General features: G+C 36.4%; 1 protein-coding gene across 2 annotated transcripts in view; it reads right to left on the bottom strand.

The window, feature by feature from the left end:
- NKAIN2 (sodium/potassium transporting ATPase interacting 2) overlaps nucleotides 1–24139 on the bottom strand; it is a gene marked incomplete at its 3' end in the record, with an annotated part of 583071 nt that overhangs the window by 558171 nt on the left and 761 nt on the right. The gene's annotated exons all lie outside the window — the stretch shown is intronic.

The raw sequence follows: 24139 nt of genomic DNA, 5'->3' as shown, positions 1-24139 counted from the left end.
GAAGTCTCAGGAAACAGGAATCATAATGAATGAGAAAGCCTAGCCTGGAGGTGGAACCTTTCCTCCCCATCTCAATGTTTCAATCAACACCTAGACTCATAACAGAGGTTACAAGCAGACCACAGAACAGCCAGAAGAATTAACATTGCACGTAATCAATAACAAGATATTGCAAGTTTGAGCAACTATTTCTGGAGTTGAGATATTTTGACAAAAGGCCTCATAACTGCTTGCTGAGGTAAGATAATGGTAAAGATTAATAACTCTAGAGTCAGGTTCCAGGTTCTGAAGGAAGTATCCTGTACTGTTGGAAGGACAACTCTTCATGACACAGAGTGAAAAGGGCTGTACATCTTACATGTCTCAGTGCTCATTTGCTATCAGCAAACAGCTGTGAAATCCATCCTCAAAGCATGCTGCAGACACTAGACTCTAATAATGACTGACACAAAGGAGAACAGACAGTCTATGACAGCTATCACTCACTGCAGACCCAACTAGCAGCTAATAAGGTTTGAATTGGAGTGCCTTTTCATTGTGTGCATTTATGTATGTGTACTGTGTGTTTTACGAAAAGGAAAAAATGCAAAAATTTTGATAAAATCATTTGGACAAAAGACACGTGTGAATTTCAGAAAAATGTCAAAAGGCAGCCTCTGCAGATTTAATCTTCCAGCCTTATGATACAGCGTTAAGGTATGAATTACGGTATAGTCTCTAATCATATGATCACACAACTCTCTTAGCACATATTTCAAAAGTGATAAAGACTAAAGATAGGTGAAAAAGCATGTGTTAAGAAAAACTAAGGCCAGAAATAATCAGACAATTCTGGATTGGTGCTTCAGAACTGTTAGTCTTGTATTCTGATTTATCAAAAGCTGTAGCTACTTTTTGAAGTCAGAATCTTGTCAGGAGGAAAAAAAAAAAAAAAATCTTTGCATCTTTAGAAGAATTAAACTGAAACATTGGAACCTGCATTAGCCTTTACAGCAAGCCATCAAATCTTAAGTCCTCAGCAACACTTACATAGTAGTGAAGCACAAGGACCTGCACATAAAGAGCCACAAAATAAGAGCTAAGCCAGACGTTTTACCAGAGGTGAAAATCTGTGTAGGAACTGGGCCCAAAATCCTACTTCTCCATCCAATGATAAAGAATTAGGATTCTCTACAGCATTGGCAGCATTACAGAAGATAGGTTTATTGAGGTATGGCTGATTTCACATCAGATAAGTAATCAGAAACTGTTCAAATAAATTGTCCAAAAAAAAGTATTTTCCGTATTTGCTAAATGGAAAATGCAGTGATTCTATCTTAAAAAAATATAATCCAGCTTGCAGAATAAGCATTCACTTTTCAGTTCCAAAGTCTAAATTTGCAAGTTGAACACTTGCCAATTACAAATCTGAAAGCCACATTTGACAGAATAGCAAACCTGAGGAATCACTTCTTTCTCTTTTCATCCTGTGTGTTCTGCCATGTTTCAAGCAAGGGATGTAATTTATATGTAAATTATTACTGAATACATCTCCTACCATTTAAAAAAGTAAATATTTTAAGAACAGTATATAATCACTTGGTAAGAACACCTATGCAGTATTTAAAGTATAATGGTAATAGATTAAAAAAAAATAATAGTAATCAATTATAACTTTTACAGTATGTGCTAAATTTTCTAGGGTAAAGTCAAGGAATAAATGAAAAATGAAAATATTTGAAGCTAAACATACATGATATTAGGTGAAGCACAATAAAGTAAATAATAAAATTCATTCTACCAATTGTAAATTTTATTTTTAATTAAAACCTGAACAGTATCATTTTTAGGCTGACAACTTTGATTTTATTTATTTATTTATTTATTTTAACAAAGTGATTCCTTGAAAATGTAGACTGAATACAGCCATATATAAAGCTGTTAATCCAGACTTTGGATATAGCTACAGGCTGGATTGTTACTGTTGACTAAACATTTCTGCTCATAGTATAAAATATTTTCCAAAAGTTAAAATACTAGGCCACTTTCACGCATAGCTTAGTGAAGAGCATTTCCAAATATTTGTTTTAATTGGAAAACATGGGTGATTCATGTTGATCATTCTAACAATATTTATTTCTGAAACTGCATAGAAAATAAAATTATATTACCATTGAAAAGAAAAATCTTTTCTCAGGAAACTTTTGGATTTGTAAATCAGTTGAGCAGAACAGAAAGCTGGGGCTATATTTTGGTAAAATCATTTATTACTGCTTAATCGATGACTTTCCAGCAACCTCAACTTTTTTGTTGGTGTGAAACTCAGAGAGACTGTCATCCTCAAAATATTGCTATGAGATAGTTTGGCATTGTGAAAGACTCCTAAATACTGCAAGAGTGTGTATATATATATATATATATATATATACATACAAGAGTGTGTGTGTATATATATATATACACACATATATATATATAAAATATACATAATATTATATATAATATATATTATATACTATATATATTGTGTATATATAGTATACACTATATATAATATATATATGATATATACTATATAGTATAATAGTATGTAAGTATATAATATATATATATATTATGTATATGTATATAGAAAGAAGATATAGGTATAGATATATGAAGAATAGGGAGAGTGTGAACAACAGAAATTCATATTTTTTCTGACTGATCCCAGGGGATTAAACTCCTTAAGTCATTAGAAACATTACATGTAGGGTAGTAAAACAGAGCCATTTTATGCTATCATTCAGTTTAGTGATAAAAGCTGAGACAGATTTCTAAACAGATTTCTAAATGGAACAGGCACAAGGACTTGTTCACTGGAGCTTTACTTAAAGAATCACCACTTAAAATCTGGATCACCTTCTCAATTTTATTTTCAATACCAGTTCTGTTCATCTGAACTTCTATCTCAGCAAATATCGTCAATGGCAGCAAACTACATTCTTTAGTTTTTGTTTGTTTTTTTTTTATCTTTAAAAGCAGAGCTCCAATACTTCATTGTTTGCTGTAAATCTTTCATATTCTAAGCTGCAAAAGATAAGACAAGATGAATGGCAGAGAAAGTAACCAGATCTTCTTTCCAACCAGTTCTTTGAGAATTTTCAGAACTGAGGAGGATATTCCCCATGGTCACCTAAAGAGATGGTACCAGTGATAACCACTTCCAGCATGTATTCTTCTGAGTGACCAGGAATGTTGCAAAGGTTTTTTTATGCCTTTTGAAAATTTACTCAGACTTGCAGCCTATTGTAACAGCTCTGCCACCTTTGTCAGATGGGGATCTATGTTAGCTGATATTTTTATATGGAAAACACAGCTGTAGTTTTACTTCAGTTCTGCCATACATATCAATCAGGAGAGATGTCCCCAGACACTGAAGATATTCCAAGTCTTTTTTCACCATTATTATTTTGTTCTTTAGACACAGTGATAATCGTTGTCTAAATTTTTTGTCATAATGTGAAATGCAGTTATTCACAAAGTCAGCATAAACTGAGTTTAACTGGTCTTGTGCCTGAGCTAGATAAATTGAAGAAATGAGGGGAGGGGGTCAAGAGGATGGAGTTAGTGTCTTTTATCAGTCTCTCATGCCCAGAGACAGGACAAGGGGCAACAGGCACAAACTGCAGCACAGGAAGTTCCGGCTGAATATGAGAGGGTGCTTCTTCACCATGAGGGTGACAGAGCCCTGGCGCAGGTTGCCCAGAGAGGTTGTGGAGTCTCCTTCTCTGGACATATTCAAAACCTGCCTGGATGCCATCCTGCGCATTGTGCTCTAGGTGATCCTGTTCAGCAGAGGGATTGGACTAGATGATTTATCTTCAGAAGTCCCTTCCAACCCTGCCCATTCTGTGAAGGAAAATATCTTTTGAATATAACAAAAATTAGGCTTTAAGACTTTCTTAAATTTTTAGCACGTACAAATTCTAACTATTAATATTACTAACAGTTCCGTAAAGAGAGAATAACATATATGAGTAAGCATTCATAATAGGATATAAAGGATATTGAGATAGCATCTGATAGCATCATGCATATAACTGCCCATCTGTTTCTATAGAATACATTTAACATAACATTTAATCACTTCCTGTAGAAAATGAAGTCAGATACATATGCTTTAAAACTTTATTAGGAGATGGTATGGGGGAAAAAAGGAGAAATTAAAAATTAAGCAGGAAACTTATTTCTATTATATTTCTTCTTCTTTGACAATATTTACAACCACAAAGATAGGTGAGTAAAAAGGAGATAATAGCTAGAAGGCATTGCATTCTAGCAATGAAGTAATCAAAACTGGAAAAATCCCTGTTTGAGTTCCCTATTGCCAAATATAAGGAGCATTCTAAGCTTTACAAATGTCAAATATCATCATCCAATTAATTTTTATGGATACAACACAAGAAATACAAATAAAAAAAGAAAATACAACATAAAAAAAAAAAAGAAAAAAAAAGATTCAAAGAATTATAGCAAGCAGCACATTTCCAATGAAGTAATCATACCGTTTACTGCAAGTAGTCTGGACGGAAAACTGAGGCAAGATAACAAAGCCACTACATTAATGTTTTTGTGTAGTTGTGGTTACCAATAATTTCCTTAATTGCTTGGCTGATATAGAGGTCGCACGTACTGTTACTCTGGCAATTGCAGAGTTCCCATAAACTAAGACTTTCAAAGCTACCAAAAAAAGTATATTAAATTTTAACAGAACTGAATGACTGAAAACAGGGGCAGCTTTCAAAAACTTCAGTCTTGGTTTCACAATCTCAGAATTAGTCCATTGAAAACACACTTGCCTGAACTGAAAAACACTGGAAACAGGAAAAAAGCATCACTGATTTTTATAAACCCAGAAAGAAAACTGTTCATCTGACAGTACCAGAACTATATTTATGAAGATTGTAGGTCCTAACGAAATATATTTTACTGTAAGGTTGTTTTTTTAATGTTATTGTTTTTTTTTCCTAGTCTGGCAGATGGCAGTAAACTCATAGCAATGGTAATCAGATGGATATGCAATAAATAAACCAAAACATCCTTTTTTTTTTTTTCTTCTTTCCCCAAGATTCGAAGGATGACACAGCCAAAGACGAGGACAAATTAGAATAAGAACAGCTCGTTTCTGCCTGTTAGGATACCAGCAATGTAAAACTTGGGCCCAATGGTGAGCAGAAACACCATTCTGTGCAAAACATGGTTCAGGCACATGACAAAGAATATGCACAAAAGATGACCAAAAAAATCCAATATAAATATTAGAGTATCTTCAGCTGCTCTGGAAATTGCTTGTTCAGATAAATAAAAAAGGTACAAAGAGAAATAGAAAAGGCATACTCAATGGCAAAATACCACAATCAGGTGCAGAGTGCCAGCACTCTCTGTTCACCACCTCCAACCCCTTCATCCTGCTACGAGGGGACTCTCAGCCTCAGGCTGCATCCAGCTACTTGCACAGGGCAGTGATCTATGGCGAGGAGTTGGAGAGTAGAGAAAAAAAAAAAAAAAGAGAGTGAGAAAAAAAAAAAAATGAACAATGCTATGAAAATTTTCATGCTTCCTGAATTGTCTTACCCAATGTTTCTAGTAGACACAGAAAACTCCAAGCATACTCTTTTTTTTTTCTTATTGTTGATACTGCTTTTAATGTCCCATTGAATAAAATCAGACCATAACCAGTACCAGTAACTTAGCAGAAGAAAGCAAGCTTAAAAAAATCACTTTGTAAGACTCTTTTTTTTTTTTTTTTTTTTTTTTTTTTAGATAACTGCCAACGACGATAGAAACAACCAAATTTTAGAGTTCAAGCAAAAGAAATAAAAGTTGCATTTGGTCCTTATACTTTAATCCTGCATCACCTGACAAAGCAACTTGGCATTGTAATGAAGTAGCTTCCATAAGGGACTTTCTTGAGTCAAAATTCAGTTACCTAGACCTGTAACTGAGCTTTGAACCAGTTTACTAAAGGAATTAAAATCACTTCTGAAATGGAAAACATCAAGGGTTAAGGCTTCAGGTCCAGTTATGACTGACTGATGTCATGACTCTGGTCAAGTCATGGAGGTTATTTCTACCTGACTCAATACCATACTAAACAAATTGCCAGTATAGGTCTACCCTTTATTCTGTTTATGCATGTGATAACAGAAAAGGTGCAAGTGATCCATGGAGTTGAGCACAGGTACATTTCTGTACAGGACTCCTCTATTACACATATATGGACTTTTGAGTTTCTTTTTCATTTCTCTACAGCATTCTTGACTCAGCTTGAAAATGAAATTAATAGATGTTCCCAGTGTTCTTGGGCTGCTGGTGAGGGTCCTCTTGGGATGGCAGAGGAGTGAAGGCTTCAGTCCCTATCTTCTCAAGAGGGCAAAGAATGGATGCTTTTTTCTTATGTGCCCAACAAGTCACTTATGTGAAAAATGGGCAGCACTAGAGCTACCACCACTCCTTCTCCAGACATGCTGCGATGAAAAGGACCGAGCCTCCCCTTGGAGTAATCTCTGTGCCTGGCTCCAGAACAAGCTGCAAGTGTGGATCTTAACCGCACACATGTGGGGAAGACTGAGATGCTTTTCCCACCCTCACCCCAATTCTGTTTACCCTATTCACCCCATTCATTGTAGAGAAACCAAGCAACTCACCTATGTTGGGACCTGAAACAGGCCCACAGGATGAATTTAAATAGTTTCACTACATTTGCTATTTCTTAGCTTACTGTGTAGCTAAAGCAGCAAAAGGATGCTGCCTTCAGGCCTCATTAGAAGTTAAGGTGAGCTGGAAGAGTAAGTACAGATGAGCAAACTAAAGGAAAATCATTTAGTTTAATAAATTACTAGACATACCAATATGTCTAGCAAAGCTTCAGGGGATTTTAGCAAACACTTAAATTTTGAACTTAACTTTTGTATGGTAATTGATGAAGTGCACAAAAGCACACATTTCTAAAGGAGTATTAAAATCAAATTAGGAAAAGGCAGAGTTAAAAGCTCACATTTGTAAGAATTATCTCCCCCCCATCAAAATAACACTTTTTTATATATACATTCAGCAACTACAAAACATGCAGTGCTTTACAAAAATAAATAAATAAATAAATAAATGTTAAAGGAGAATGATTTTATGGTTTTGTAAGTTAAGTGAGAGAAAAGGCAAAAAAAAAAAGAGCAGGTTTTGGGAGTAGGAGAAACCTGTAAACTACCACCTTGCCTTAACAAAATGGTCTCTCTCTGTGGGTAGTCTTAAAAACTATGAAGGTTGCCCAATTGGAATACAGTCATTCCTTTATTGCGTATCTTGTTACTGTGGACTTAGTTTTGCCTTAAAAATAAAAGTTTATAAAATTTATGAATAAAAGCTCTCTCACTGGCATTACATGGGTCCTCACTTTATATTGATTTCTTTACTGTAAATTCTAAGTTGAAGTTTGAATTCTAGTAGACTTTCTAAATATAGTCTGAATAAACTATAGACTATGTTGCAACTTTAACATTACTGAGATGTGTATTTTTTTTTCAAAACTAAACTTTAAATACACATTACTGCTGCTAAACGAAATAATCTAGAAGTATTTTTTCCATATACACTACTCAAATGGCTCAGCAGACCTCTCGTGTAGGTGACTAGAATGAGCAGGCATTTCTCCACCAAAATAAACCAGTTCTGAAGGCCAGCCTGACTGGCTGCTGCCAGAAATCCCCACATACCATTAGCCCATCCCTTGGGTCTCCACAGACATCTCTGTTCCCCAGGGTGCTGCTCCAATGCCTCTAAACCAACAAGATCCCTGGTCAGCCAGGGGTCCAGCAGCTGTACTCAAAATCTGTACTTGCCCCTGGAGCTAACACCAGCTCTGAAGAGGACTTCTGTATGTCTGCGTTTCATGCACAGTCCTGGGGCTTACCATCTCCACTTATTATCTAAGTTACTTTCTCTTTTTCTCTCCTCTCCTTCCTCATTCTCCCAAATTAGCAGTCTAGCATCAGTAATAAAAGGAGGAGGTAGTAGCATGAATGACCTTTCCCATTTAATTCAATGACAGAAATACGAAACATTTATCATTTACTCAGCTCATAGGACTGCTAAAGACAAATTCACCTGTGACACATGCATCAAGATAAATTCTTATCTGTTTCTAGTACACTTTCATTACTATCAGATTTATCATCCATTCTCCTGAAGTCCTGAGGAGTACCACCCATGCAGTGTAGGAGAATAAGACTCTATTCAATTCACCAGGATTCTATTTAAAAAAAAAAATAATTTAAAAAAAGCACACAAATTTATAACTCTGACTTCACTCGCACATATTTGCTTAGGCTGTTGCCTCCTTTGTTGCAATGGACGTTTAGCCCACTCCTTAAACTTACCCATTAGTTAATAAATGGCTTAAATCTCTGCCTACGCCTATGTGAGCTAACATACTAACACTGTCTTCTTGAAGTCCTGTTTTCCATTTCAAGCTGTAGAGCTATATGAGTTTTTACTTGAAAGTCCCCAAACTCCATGACATATTGAGGATCCCCACTTCAGTTCACCTGCACATAACTACTTCAAATATGATTTTGATGCCAAATATATCTTTACACAACACAGACACCCCTTTTCCTGTATAGGTGTGTATATGTATAATGTTCACATGTATTTCCTTATATGTATATATCAAACATATACACCAATTTTTTCTAGCTGGCATTCTCCCTTCAACCCCTTCAATTCATCTGGACCATGAATCCCTGAAAAACTATTACTCATTTTGGTCTTTTAGATTTCATAACAGTGTAAAAAATTAGGTTGATCTGAAGTTGATCCCATCTCTGATTGGACTTCGTCATCTTTCTCTTCCCTCCAATTCCTCTTCCCTTTACTTCATGCCCACATCTCATGATGGTTCAGCTACTATGTCAAAAATCAGTTCATACTTTCCTAACTGCACTTCTTGAAAGCCTTTATTAAGCCTTACTATAATCCCATTAATTTTGGTCTATGGATTTTCTTTTACTAAAGGTACCTTCTCCAATATGTGCAACATTTCTTGGGAGCTTCTTTTTCTCCTGTGTTGCCTCAACAGAACTAATATTCTCTTTGCACTTTTAACCTGTTACCTATAGGAATAAAAACTATAGTCCAATTAAATGTTTGTAGATTCATTTGGCTAGACATTGACTTGTCACCTAAAAGATTACTAACTGCAGCCTGGAGGATTCATGAAGCCTCACTGACACATGAAATCAGAAGGAGTAAATCTGTCCCTATGTATTAGTAGCTATATAGTAAGAAATTGTTGCTGCTTATATAGCTTAGTTAATAGCTATACAAGTTATACTTCTCATAGCAGCAGCAGAAGACAAGCTAACACAACAAATGTCAAATAAGCAATGGCTCTACATATCCTTTGTTACTACCAGACATTTCAAGGAAGTAATACAAGTAGAACCCAAATGGTGAAAAGATATGAACAGTGACAAAAACAGTGTATGAAAAAAACCTGCTCTCCAATTCTCCATTAGCGCCTGTCAGCTCTTGAAAAGCAGAGACTCAGTCAATATTATGAGGTAAATAGTCCTTATAAGGATGAATTTTGTTAACTGCATTTTACAGCTTTCCTGTTTACCATTATATCCATCTTATTGCATAAGCAAGCCTGAAGAAAATGCTTCTTTATTTTTGTTTGTTTGTTTTTCTTAATGTACTGTGCAGATCCATAAGTAAATGCTCTCGGTTAACAACTCTGGTTACAGCAGAGTGTGTGCGCACACTCCACATGTCTGTGGAGGAGACACAGCAGAGCTGCATGAGCATCTGCCTTTCAATTCTACTTTTCTTCAGACCTACCCTGCTTCAAAAGCAGCACACTATGTCATGCAACATATCTGCCAGGATAACAGCCCCTGCAAAGGAGTCTGCCATTCCTCAGTTCTTCTGCCAGCATTCCACCAAAGAGACCATGGCCCTACAGCCAGCCCAAGAAGGACAGCCTGGGCTCCTGATGAGGAGAGCTTGCCAGTGTCATTGAACAATGGATTACAAAGATGAAGGCACTGAAAGCTAATATTGAAAAGAGAAAAAGAGATAGAGATAGAGATAGAGATAGAGATAGAGATAGAGATAGAGATAGAGATAGAGATAGAGATAGAGATAGAGATAGAGATAGAGATAGAGATAGAGATAGAGATAGAGATAGAGATAGAGATAGAGATAGAGATAGAGATAGAGAGAAAGAGAAAGAGAAAGAGAAAGAGAAAGAGAAAGAGAAAGAGAAAGAGAAAAAGAAAAAGAAAAAGAAAAAGAAAAAGAAAAAGAAAAAGAAAAAGAAAAAGAAAAAGAAAAAGAAAAAGAAAAGAAAGATTTGAGTCAATATTTTAAAGCTCCTGTACATTTAGCAGAGTGCTACTCCAGATGTGCATGGAGGCGGACAGTGTGTAGGCATTCTCTGTACACTAGGCACCTAATTTAGGACCTGATATTCTGTATCAAGTTGGTAGAGATGTGTCGTGGTTTAACCCGGCTGGCAGCTAAACACCACGCAGCCGTTCGCTCACCCTCCCCCCTCCCTCTCTGGGACGGGGGAGAGAAATGGAAAGTGAAGCCCGTGAGTTGAGATAAAGACAGTTTAATAAGACAGGAAAATAATAATAACAAAATAATAATAACAATAATAATAATAATGTTACAATGGTGATAATAGGAAAATAATAATAATATGTACAAACAAGTGATGCACAATGCAATTGCTCACCACCCGCTGACCGATGCCCAGCCTAACCCCGAGCAGTCCGGCCCCCTTCCCCCGGCTAGCCACCCCTATATATTGTTTAGCATGACGTCAGATGGTATGGAATACCCCTTTGGCTAGTTTGGGTCACCTGTCCTGGGTCTGTCCCCTCCCAGCTCTTACTGCACCCCCAGCCTGCCTGTTGGCAGGACAGAGCAAAAGTCTGAGGTGTCCTTGGCTTGGTATAAGCACTGCTCTGCAACAATTAAAACATCGGGGTGTTATCAGCACTCTTCTCATCCTAAGCCAAAACACAGCATTCCACCAGCTACTAGGAAGAAAATTAATTCTGTTTTAACTGAAACCAGGACAAGATGTTAGTTCTTCCAGAGCATGATTTAGAGCACCTAAGTTAGGTTTGCCAAATACTAATAAAGTGAATGAATTTGTCCCTTGGGGCACCTGCCTGCCTACATCACCTTGATAGGCAGCCTTGGCACAGAGGTAACTGGTATGAATTCCTCTCAGGTGCTTGCATGGATGGGAAAGAATGACAATGAATAAGGAAAGAGGTACAGAAAATGACACAGATCTCCAATATCATGCACTAGAAATACCTCCTTTAAGATGATACTAACTGTCTAGTGAAAGAGTTTGTATTATTTCTGCAGCCATAGGAAGACTGTACAGTAGACACAAGAAGAAATGGGTTATAACAGAAAAAGAAAGAAAGAAAAAAACAACACAATATTTTATAAATATAAGTACTCTTATTAAAAAAAAAAAAAAAAAAATTACAGATGCACATCTTCCCTAAGTCATTATTAAATGACTATGGACTGCACTTCCCCTTTCCAAGGCCACCTTCTTTATGGCGGCACTGCTCACAGCACGGGCTATCCATTAAAACCACTGTCGTGTAAAGCATTTTTCTTCATGAAATTAGCATGCTAATAATGTCAAAGCAAGTATTTTTCTTACACTGCAGGAACATTAACTGAAATACAAAATTTTCTAACCCATTTTTAATAGAAAATGATGATGGTCTAACATTCCTGAAATGTGGAGGCAAAGCATGGAAGGAAAATCTAGGTAGATCAATATTACAAAAAGAACTACCAATCAGAAATATTTATGTAAATTTGTAAACCTACCTTTCAGCTTACTATCAGCTCATGTAGAGACAATTATTGATCAATATCCTGTCAAGTAAAACATAATTCTAGAGATTTATTTTCTTTGTCCCTCACCTTTACCTAAGACCTACTGAATTTCCATTGAAATAAATAAATCATCTGTACTTTTTGACCTTTTAAAAATATTCACTAAGCACATTTTATCAAATTTGATGTTCTAAAGGGATTTGTGTGGCAGCGTTAGAATACTGACCTTATACAAATTCCAGCATGGCTACCATATAAAGCATGGTACTTTTAGTAGAAATAAATAGTTACCATTGCACACAGATAATTCGGGTCTAGGTTGACCCCTGTGTAAGAGGCAGAACCACACGACTCTAGGAAAGATCTGCACAATTAGGAAGACAGAACTAGCAGGGACCACAACATTCATCAGGTCAGGTTCCTCACAAACGCAGGCTGACACCACACACAAATGCCCCTGTAAGACTACCCATCTTCAGCAAGTATGCCTCAGCACACTCCTCCCAATAAATTTCTGAAATGGTGTAACAGCTCTAAGCTACAAGGCTCCACTAAAGAAGATCTGAGACAACCTGGTACCAGTCTCAGGTCTCTGCATAAGACAGAGCTTTCTTAACCACTTTCCTAATGGATTATATGAGTGAGAAATTGATGCATTTCACTGTAAAATCATTTAACACTGAAAGATTTGGGATGTGGAAAACTAATTGACCATTGCTATGTTGGGGTAAGAAGAACGCCCCTGTTCACAGCTTATACAATTTGCATCTTCTATAAGGGTTGTTAGATATTGGAACGGGCTGCCCAGGGAAGTGGTGGAGTCACCATCCCTGGAGGTCTTTAAAAGACATTTAGATGTAGAGCTTAGGGATATGGTTTAGTGGAGGACTGTTAGTGTTAGGTCAGAGGTAGGACTCGATGATCTTGAGGTCTCTTCCAACCTAGAAATGTTGTGATTCTGTGATCTTCCATTTGTGACAGACATATCTTCCAAACTGCCTCAGACAAGTCCATTCTAAAGCACTTTTCAGGCACTTGTTGGCATTATCAGTTTTCATTTTCACAGATTTCAAACAAACACCCCACTCCAGTTCCTGCCCCCAAGTTTACCACTGACTGTGCTGCTATTCCCCAATTCTCTCTCAATGATCCTACCAGTTCAGCTGTGAGAGAAAATAAATGCACACACCACACCCCACCCTCCCACCCCCGAACCATTATAATTGGATGTGTCAGTACTTGTGCTGAGTATCAGAGCAGCTAGTATCTTCAGTTCAACCATTCTCTGGAGACCTCAAACTGAAAGGTAGTAGGGATTCTCTATAATAAATCTAGGTTTTCCTATTCATATAAAAACATACCAGCAGTGTATCAAAAGCCAGCTATTTTAAATGGTATAATCATAAAAAGAAATGTCAAATATTCACTGTTCAATCCGTTCATCACTGTGGTTTTGAATAGCTGTCTTGTCTTAAATTAGTAAGGAAACTGTCTGGAATAGATGCTGCAGTTTTCAGAACACCTTTTTTTTGACCTTCCAAGAAAAGTCGGGGTTTCTTTATACGCAGAAGTCCAATTAGTTACCCCAAATACTGCAGAACTTCTAATTCATTTAAACTTTGAAAAACAAATCTAAACCAGGAACAAAGGAAAAACCTACACAGTCACATGTTTACATTCACTAAGCCATTTTGAGCTGCACACTACACAGATCTGAGCTAAGAGAAGCAAGTTTTGAGGATGTGCACATGCAACTCATTGCAAAAGCCAAAATGCCAAGACATGGCCCTTAAAAATATGTTCTTGGGTTTGACCAACAAACCTTGTTGTTTATTGGAAATATTTTTCCCTGTTTGAGTGTATATTAGCTCTTAACTGCATTACAGTGGCACTGTGCCATGTCTATATTTGTCTTTGATACCAACCAGCCCAGTTCTCACAGTAGCAACAGCAGCCAAAGCACCATTACACTATCTTAAGAACTTTGAAGAAGTTGCTTGGCACCTGTTTTTAATTCTGCTGGAATTAGAGAGAGATTGAGAAGTTAACATAAAATGCTTACAACTCAGAAATATCCCCAGTGCACCAATACTCCTTGAGGCTGCACTATCTTAACAGGGACCTGAATACCTGGCTTTCTAGTGAAGGCACTCAGCATGATCCGAGATGCTCAGATATCAGTGCCTTTCTCGCTCGTCTGTTAAAAGGGCTAATTAAAAATTGCTGGAAGTTCCAAGCATCCTTACAGGCACTGCGTCCTTAACAAGCATGTGAATAGCCCCAGATTCATCACTGCTTCGTTCCTGTTTTACACCTACTTTATTAACTGAAACCACAAGTGCTCCGGCATCCTACTTTGGTTTAGCACAGAGAACGGTTACACTCATAACTTCTATTATCATCAGTGGTAGTTACATATATGTGCTGGGCAGAAAGGAGCAGCTGTCCTCTAATAAGGCACTAGTCATGACAAATATAATACTGACATGGGACCCACATAATTGTCTTTGTAAGCACACTACAAAGCAAGAATGATTGCAAATGCCAGAATCCACAAAAAACGCAACATTCTCCCTCCACTTTTTTATTTCAATTCGCAGAGAACAGCACATTTCTGCAGCAAATAGAGCTTACTAAACCAGCTGCCTTTTGTTATCGTCCTTATGCCTATCTGTGATATTATACAACAGATACCACTTTATCAGTGCCCATAAATAACTTTTATTATGCATCTCAAAAAGCACAGTTTAGCACTATACAGAACAGACACCATCTCTTCCAGTGGTTGAAGCCAGCAACTTTCTTTTGTATCTGCCTCCAGGTGATGGCTTTCACTTACAATAAATAAATAAATAAAAATTGTACTAGACAGCAGACCTGTAAACATTCTGAGAAACAGGCATCATTGGGTATATTGATGAATGCTGCATGCAACTCCATTTTGTTGTGGTTTTCCCTCTACAAGTACCAAATTTACTGCTAGCTCCACACTCAGAAAAGCCAGTCTGATAAAATCAGACAATGAACTCTGTTTTCAGGATACACTGAAGCCCATGTCTTATGTTAACATGACCAGTGCCATCATCTGGCGCAGTACCAACTGCTGTCATTGTCTGTGACTGCTACTAGTGTCATAATAAATAAATAAATAAATAAATAAATAAAAGCTAACTGGCCTAAAGAGCATGATATGGGAGTGGCTTCAAGGAGAGAAAAAATAATAATAAAAAAAAAAAAAAAAAAAAGGGAAATATCAAATTTTAGCTAATAAAAAAAATGAAATCTATATTTTGATTATTTTTTTTTCAGACAAGCATGTTATTCTTTTTCATTCCTTTAGCTGCTAATGTTTTCAATTGTTTTACTGTTGTTTGCTCTTCCAATTTGAATAGTGATGTAATGACATATGACTGCCTGATATTCAGTGGTACTCACAGCACCTTTGTCACTGGTGGCTCAAGTACACAATGAGCAGTATCTTCAGTTTAATGTATTTGTGGCTTTGTGAAGGCAGCAGTGACATACAACCAGCTCTTTTCTCCTTTTGTTTCTGTGCTTTGTAATGGAACAGCCTGCCACAGAGACTGTGGCCAGAGAATAATGGAAAACGCTGGGCCATTGTTGGCCATGGCAAAAATTTGCAAACTTTACATTTTGTTTAATTATTGAAGAATGACTTTTCAAAGATCCATGTATTGTTGTAATGAGACATCATAGTATCTATCTTCGTTTCCTCACAAAAGCTTTTTATCTTCAAATGAAAAGAATATACGTGTTGAGGGACAATTAGTAGTCTCCTATGAAGAAGTTTAAGGGAAATTTTAATTAGTAAATTGACTGATGGTATGAGTCACCTGGAAGGGAATTACATTAGTTCCTAAGACTGTCAAGTTTAGTTACATAAATATTAACCAGTATCTTAGCATTAAATGAAATTTATACAATTTCATAAAGTTAAGGGTCTCAAGTCTTGTTCTGGAAACCATTTTAATTCACTACTATGGAATCACTCATTGAGACAGCAAATGTTGTTCAAGGTGAGCAGAGGCAGCACTCTGACCCTTGTTCCAGGTCTGTAACATGACTTCTATTCATCCAGAAGAAACATTACACATCATCCATGTATATTTTGCCTAAATCCTAAATAACAGCTTCACAGTCTGTCCTCTCTTCTTAATACAAAGATACCATCAAAGATGAACAGGCTTAACTGTGTAATGAGGTAAGTAAACAAAGGTGCATGCAGAATAGAGGCAGGCATTTCATCCCCAACTGGGCAGCAACTCAATGACCCAATACAGTCAATGGAAAGAGGCAGCCACCTCCATAAGGTGAAAGAGGCAGCCACCTCCACAGCCCACATATTACATGCTTAAATGAGACAGCAAGAATCTCTCTCCTGTCATCTGCAAATGGTCCTGCATTTTTGCATTCAGAGATGTGATGTAACGTTTGACCAGCATCATAATTTTGACATGTCTCTCAGAAATAACAGAATTGACTTCATTTGCTGCTTTCTGTACAAAATTCTACTAATGAGAATCCCTTCATAAGAAAAGAAGGGTGAAGAAACTAGACCTCAATCTGTTACGGTATGAATACAGGGTATGATAGGCTTTTCCTGTTCCCATTCATGTAACTGGTAACTCATCATTTCCATGTAACTGGTGATTTGCCAGTAGGGATACAGGCTAAAATCCCAGCTGAGGAAAAAAAAAAAATAGAAAAAAAAATAGAGAAAAAATAGAAAAAAAAAAAAAAAAAAAAAGTCATGTTAGAAGCTATTATTACAAATGGCACAGGAAAATCTGAGATTCATTTATGTCACATAAAGGGAACTTTACTGGTTTTAGCAATCAGTAGCATAATCAGTATTTCTTATATATGTTACATCATTGCTTAGGCAGCAGAAAAGCACATTTGTGTCTGACAGACAAGTCTGAGCCTCAAATGAAAGACATTTTCAAGGTATCCAGCTGTATGTAAACATTTAAGTAGGAGGCAGTAGAGCCCTAAACTGATAAACATTTCTCATGAGTTATGTATGAATTAAAATCAAGTTTTTATTAAAAATGCATAAGTATGATCTGTGGTGAATAGAACTATTAACTATGCATGTTTACTTTTTAGTGAACACAGATATCAGTAATTTTTCCTCTGAATGTCATTTCCATCAGAGGGTTATGCAATAATACAGTGCTGACACATTTCTTACATGCCATCTAGCTGGTACATATACATCTGGGCAGAGGGGGAAAGAAAGTAAACTGTGAAATGTCTATAGTCGCAGTGGCAAGAAAACTTCCTTTTAGCTACTGTGCATCTTCTACTTTACAAGTCAGATAGAACTCAGCAGCCCCTCTCTTTCACTCATTATATTAAAACAAATAAATAGAGACCAATCTGGATGACTATAAACTATTTGATACTTTGAAATCATTGTTTTCAGCTGTTATACTTTATGATTATAACCTTATATACAGTGGTTCCTGTCTTCCTCATTCCTGTAGGAAGCCTACAGAAAATTACCTAAAAACCAAAGTGAGCATAAATTAGTTTCATCAGATTGATTTTAGCATCAGTGAGTGGTTGCAGAAGAATGGAAAGCAGTATCTTGTGGTTTTCTGTTTGTTTTTTTATAAAAGGGTATCTTAATGGAAGTGTGCCCAGCAGCTGACATTACTCTGGTGAAACCAGGCTCCTTAGTTTCCTTCTACAGTCAACGGAGAGAGAAATGGCTTTCCAAAACAGCATTTCTCAATCTGGAGATCATGTCCATTCCTTAAAGTTAGGAAGTTCTCAGTAAAATGACTAGTAAAAATGCAAGAGGGAGGAAAACATAAATAATAGGGACTGTGAAGGGAAAAAACAGCATACTGGGGTCTACGATTTCTCCTTCCTGCACCCCCCAAAAAGCCTTCTTAAACCGAAGGACCCCTTTGTTTAAGAAACAATTATAAAGAGCTCTTAAAGGTAGGAAACTACCTTAGGCACTCTGACCTGCACCCTAAAGGAGTTCCTTTCCTGAACACGAAGCCCTTTACTGAGCCTAAAAAGATTATCCTAAATTAGATAGACCATGAATATTATTGCCCCCCATCTAAATATGAATATGAAAATACTCACTATTCTCATTCTCAACTAAATGCCACTTAAATTTAAAAAACATAAGTAAGCTTTAGAGGAATCCACTGACTCATCTTTTCCTCATGAAATGTTTTTGGGTATAGTTGTCTCTTTCGGCATTATGCTCCTTGGATAATCTCTCAAACCAAATGGAACTACGGGACTACAAAGGCCATTTGGAGCATCTGGGGCTATCGAGGTAGTTCACTGAGCAGAGACATCAGGCTCCAGAGCAGGCATGGACTGAATCTCACCAATCCCTGAGACCAGAGAAGTTTCTCTAAGCTCTATGCTCCTGTGAAAATAGATGTTGAGACTAATGGAGACTAGTCTAATGGATGCTTGAAGAGTCCCATCAGATCCACCAGTACACTGAGAAGACCAAAGTCACTACCAACTCAAAACATTGTTTCTGCTTTCAACAATTCTGCAATGGAACATATTCCTGTCTGTTGACTCTTGAATGATAGCTTTCTCCCCACTGACTACAGAATGGCTATAAAGTTTTTCTGTATCTTTTAAAAAATGCTTACTTAGTGCTTTTGGTAAAGAAACTGAAAAAGAAAAAAATAAAATACTGCTGCTCATTGTTCAAGCTGCTAGCTCAAGTCTCCGTCAATACAAAATTAATTCCTACTGCCAAAGACTTACCTCGTGGCTATGCAAGTATGGTAACTTAGCTAGATATTCTAGGTCCCTATTTTCAGGTAGTCTATTCAACTCCTCTCAATCTATTTAAACCTTTCCCACCTACCCATCACCACAGCATCTGAATGCTTAGTCTGCTCACTGAACTCTAAAAGAGTTCAGCTTCAAGAAGCAGTGAATTAGATTTGCTATTCAGCTGGTCTGAAATCTTTTACCCTGTAACTTAAAACAACATACTTGGCTTTTCTTGAAGTGTATGATTTGTTATTCACAATTATTATTACTCATTCACACTTCTATGAAAAAAAAAAAAATGATACTGTACCATTCATAGTAAAAGTCAATCCACTAAAATTAAATGACACAATGTACTGTTACCTCTGACATCCACTATTTGTATGCATCACTGGTTTTGACCTCAAGTTATCAGAAATAAACAGACCAGTTGTGAATCTTTGGTATTTTATCTCAAAAACTGAATAGAAGAAGATTGTTTACTTTTCTACCAAGGTCTTACTTAAACCTAAAAAGGTTGCTACATATTCCTTTCGTAGCAACAAAAAGTGTTCACTCTCTGAATTCATGAGCAAGTCCCATGAGTTTTATATATTCCCAGCAACACCTCAAAATTGACTCCTTAGTATTATAGCTTTCAAACATACATCTGCTGAAAATCTGCTATTCATGAGATTGTGATTGTACTAGCAATGAAAAGGAAACAATGTTTTTGGATACAATGAAACCAAGACTTTCACTTTCTTTCATATCAAAATTGAAACAAAGCAAGAAGCAGAATTTTAAAGAAGGCACAGACGCACGTTGTCGACAGTCAAAATTTCAAAGGCCCACAGAGACTTAAATATAAGTACTATCTAAAAAGCAGAAACCAATTTTTTCTAATTTCTTTCTAGATTGATAAACCTACAGATCTACAGGCTAAGAGGAATAACTACATCACTTTCCATTCCATTTGTGAAGCCCATTTCTTTAATTCCCCTAGTGCTAGCAGAAAATGTAGGAACATTTACATGTCATCAAAATTTTCCATTGCAGACATTTTTCTCTAAAGCTGGTATTGAAAACCATTGGCAACCAGAACAATGAAACACAATTAAAAGAAAAAAAAATAAAAAACACACACACAAAAAAAGAACACCCTCCCCAAAAATATCAGCAATTGGAAGCAAAAAATCAGTTTCACTACTGATTTTCTATAGCCATAAAAAAAAAAAAACCTACATACACTAGTTATGTGGTTTGATATGCTATTGTAAAGTATATATATATATAAGTATAAGTAAGTATATATAAAGGTGAGTACTTTCTCACTAGTTCTTTATTCCATAAAACCGTGGAGTAATTAATACTAGGGAGTCTCTCCTGTGAATATCTTCATTTTGCTCTCTGAGGGACCTCAGCTCTAATCTGACAAACCTCACTCCCGGAAGGTCCAGAGACAATTCAATCTGCAAACTGTTAAAATATGATTTATTTCTCTCTCCCCCCTTCCCGCCCCCCCAACCCAAGCAAAGATATTCATGGTATAAATTAGTGCCAAACTCTGTAGATAGATTTGTGAAATAGATGAAAACCTGCCAAGTTCACCAATCCTGAAGAGTTTGAACTGTGTTTCAAACATGAAGAATGTAAACTAACAAAAACTGGTGACACTGAAAAAAAAAAAAAAAGATGATGATTCAGAATGTCCTACAAATATTCTGCCCATGACAGAAAAAAAAAAAAATGAACACATGGATATTTGCTACTTATGTTTAAAACATGATCAAAAAAGATCAAACATGGCCCTTCATGTGCAACAAGGTAACTAAATACGTGGTTAGGGATATTGATTTCACAGATAAGAGCAGAAATCACCACAGATTATACAGATTATATTTGAAATAAAGTATTTGAATACTGAATTCATATTATTTATTTGTGGAAAACTATGAGGCAAGTAAATTTTCATACAATCTGTTTTTTTTTCATTAGCTCAAAGCAAAGACAAAGGTTGGGGCCTATGATAACAAAAGCAACCAAAATTGGGGCCTTTGTTCAGCTTAGCCATAAAGCACCTCAGTCTGGCTTCAGCAAGAATTGTATCTAGAAGAGACCACAGAGAGGTGCTATCAGGTTTGGTGTCAGGTGTGCTTATGCCCCAGCCCGTTGATGAGAAAAAAAAAAAAAAAAAAAAAAAAGAGAGAGAGAGATTACTAAATACTTAGATTTACTTTCTAAATCTATGTCTGTGGAAGGCATCAATTTTCAGAAATTCATGAATTTGTGCCTGTTACAATACACACTCCTTTAGAGCATCAGACTGTATCCCTTGGAATCACTAGCTGAGCCTTGATATATATGCTTGCAGCTTGTTTACAAATTTTATGTCTTAAAACTTTTTTAAAGTACCTTAACTGTATTACATTTTACTTTAAAAGAAACAGAAGAGAGAGACTAAGAGGCAAAACATACAAAAAAGAATGATATAAATATATGCAGATGGAAACTGAGCAATTGCAAAGGCTGAATTACCTGTCATTTAATTAGTCTTGGGAGTATGGAGATCTTATTGTTTCTATCCATCAGACAAAGACGATTTATGAAGACTTAAAAGTTTCCTCAGGAAATGATACTTTCTCATCATTCCACTTGGGGAGAAAGCTTCTAAGTTGCAAACATGAAGTAGTTTTTCCTGCTTTGCCACTGCTCTGAGTTTTCCCAAGCAGTAGCAGAGGACACAAGTTTTTAACTGGCTTCCATGGGGTTTTTGAAGCCTTTCAGTAAGCACTGAACCGACAATAATTGCAGCTGGTTCACCTTTGCTGCTCTTGCTATTAAAAAGTCTAAACAACAAGATATTAGTGTTACTGATGTAAGCTATTAATAGAAAAGGAGAAACACGAAAATAAGGAGGTGTAAAGGTCAGAAAGCAACAACAGAAGATTCATTCAATGCAACCAGGATGGCTGACACAGGACAAAAAATAGCAGAGGGTTCTCTATGCCTAGGGTTCTCTTCAGAAGGAGAGAGGACAAGAGAGACCAATTTAGTATCTTTAAAAAGTGAAAAGATATTTTAAAATAATTAACTCCGTATACAGAAAGCAATGCCTTGTTCCCAACATCAGCAAAATTAGCTCTTACTTGCTTTTAATTCTTCTCATTGGCTCCAAATGCAGAGGAAAATGAGCTGTCAAAGGTTGTTTTCCATAGTACAAATGAGAGCACAAATAGGAAGGTATATGTATGTTAATAAGCAGGGGAGCAATGATCAGTATGCCCTTGAGAGCAGAAACATTCCTTAAGCTTTCTGGTAATCTGATGGTACAGTATGTTGCCTCAGATATGAACATTTAAAATGCATTTATGAAAACAATTTTGCTTGTGCAGGAGATCCCTTAAGTTGATATAGCTCTACTCCTGAACCAGTCTTTCAACCAACCACCCTTTTTTGTCCATTTGTGGACAACTACATCATCTATAAATATGATATGCAACAACTTTGCTAATGAACTGCAGTATCCCTCAATACAACAATGAATTGTACAGTGTACAGAGGCTCAATGTACAGAGCTACAAAGACCAGTCAGATCACCACACCCTAGCTCTGCAGAGATGGAAGAAAATCTTTTCACAAAAAATGGAGGAAACCTTTCTCAAAAGTCTCAAACTTTTTCTCTCTCTTGAAACAGTATTTTCTCCTTCCAATTATCATTTTAAAACTGAGATCCAGGTATTAGATCTTCATGTTAGAAGAGCATTTCCCCCCCCCTTTTTTTTTATTATATACTTACCACTGCAGAAATGCTCCACCCACCCCCCCCCAAATCCCCATCAAATCAGGCCAGATGACTTCATCATCCTTTGTTTTTGATTTGCATCTGTATTAATGTGGCTGCTAATTCCAGAGTGATTCTTGACAGAATTTGCTCCTGTAAGTGGTCTTTACCTGAAAAGTAGTGACAACTGCTCCAACCACAGGCCTACCTAGGAGAGGTAAATCTCCTTGACTTAAAACTCGTGACCTGTTCCCACCTGATGGCATATGTATGACATGTGAAGGAATTTGACAAGTGATGTTAATATAAGTGCAAAGAGGTCAATTTTTTCCATTCCCAACTACTTTTTTTCTCATGTAAAGTATTATTTCTGCTTTGAACCTATCTAAATGCCATTACACAGGCCAAATGTGACTGAGAGATTTGTGTTGCAGCCAGCATGTCCTTTTCATGTTCAGGAAACATTTCCAAGTTTGTTTTCGGTTTATGAAAATACATTTGTGTTAGAGGTTTGCTTAAGAATCCAGAATGCATATTTTCTTATGTATATATATATATGATACTGTAGTTCACAACCAATTTAAAAAAAATTACAGTAATGCTGCAATTCCACATCAGCTTACCTGCTCATCCGTCTGCTTATATATTCCTATGGGCATTTCTGTTTATGTTTTTACTATGAGTTTTGTATGCATTTTTGTCACCATGAGTTAGCAAATATGTTTTCCTTCACAGACTTTCATAACAATAAAATTTTAACATCTTAGCACATTCCAGAGTCGTCATAATCTCCTGGTTGCTGATGGTGTTTAAAAAACAAACAAACAAAAAAAAAAAAAAACACAATCTTTTATCCATACAAGGCACAATTTAAACCATTTTCATTTCCTTTTCAACAAAATATGAAAAGTACGCCTCTAAAACTTAAATGATTCTGAAGAACTTCAGTGATTAATTTTACATTTCTAAATTTCTGGAAAAGGTTACATTCCTACCATTTCACTCAAAATTCAATACTTCTATTCCAGATTCTTTTTTTAGGCAGTGTGCTTGAATAAATCACATCTGATAAGATACATCCAGCTACAAAGAATCAGATAACTTATTTGGGGAAAGCATATACAAATAAAATGCTTTCCAGAATACAAAAGGATTAAGGGTTGGTTACCACTGATGGAAAGACCACAGGCATTTTGAGTTTATGATCTGCTAACACATTGTACTTTTTCTATGTACTGTTCTACTGATTTTGGTCCCTGAAACCTACTGTTTTTTTTCTTCTGTAGTTCTCTTTAGTACCTGTCTGCAGGAGAAGAATTGGCGACAATGCTGGTTGCTATTGATACCGACTAACACTTTCTCAGCTAAACTATTCACTAAGAGGTAGAGGGATGGAGTAACGTGAATTATTTCCTTCCCTCTCTAAGGTTAACTGCTTAACAAAGGTGCCTTCTGCACCTGTTCTGCCAGCGCATGAGTACTTGGTGTAAATGAAAATAAGAAATGGGGCATATTTCATTGACAGGTCTTTAGCCATGTGTCACTACAACCAAATCCACAGGAATTCCATACATCATGTACCAGACCTGCTGACAGTGATCCAGGTACATATTACAGGAGGAGCCATTTCTTTAGTTTACTAACTTTAAACACAGTGACTTTTAAAGTGCAATACAATTGCACACA

Source organism: Aythya marila (assembly GCF_965140915.1).
Source record: "Aythya marila genome assembly, chromosome: 3".
NCBI lineage: Eukaryota > Metazoa > Chordata > Aves > Anseriformes > Anatidae > Aythya > Aythya marila.
Note: the sequence above shows the minus strand (reverse complement) of the source record. Positions and strands in the feature narration are given on the sequence as shown.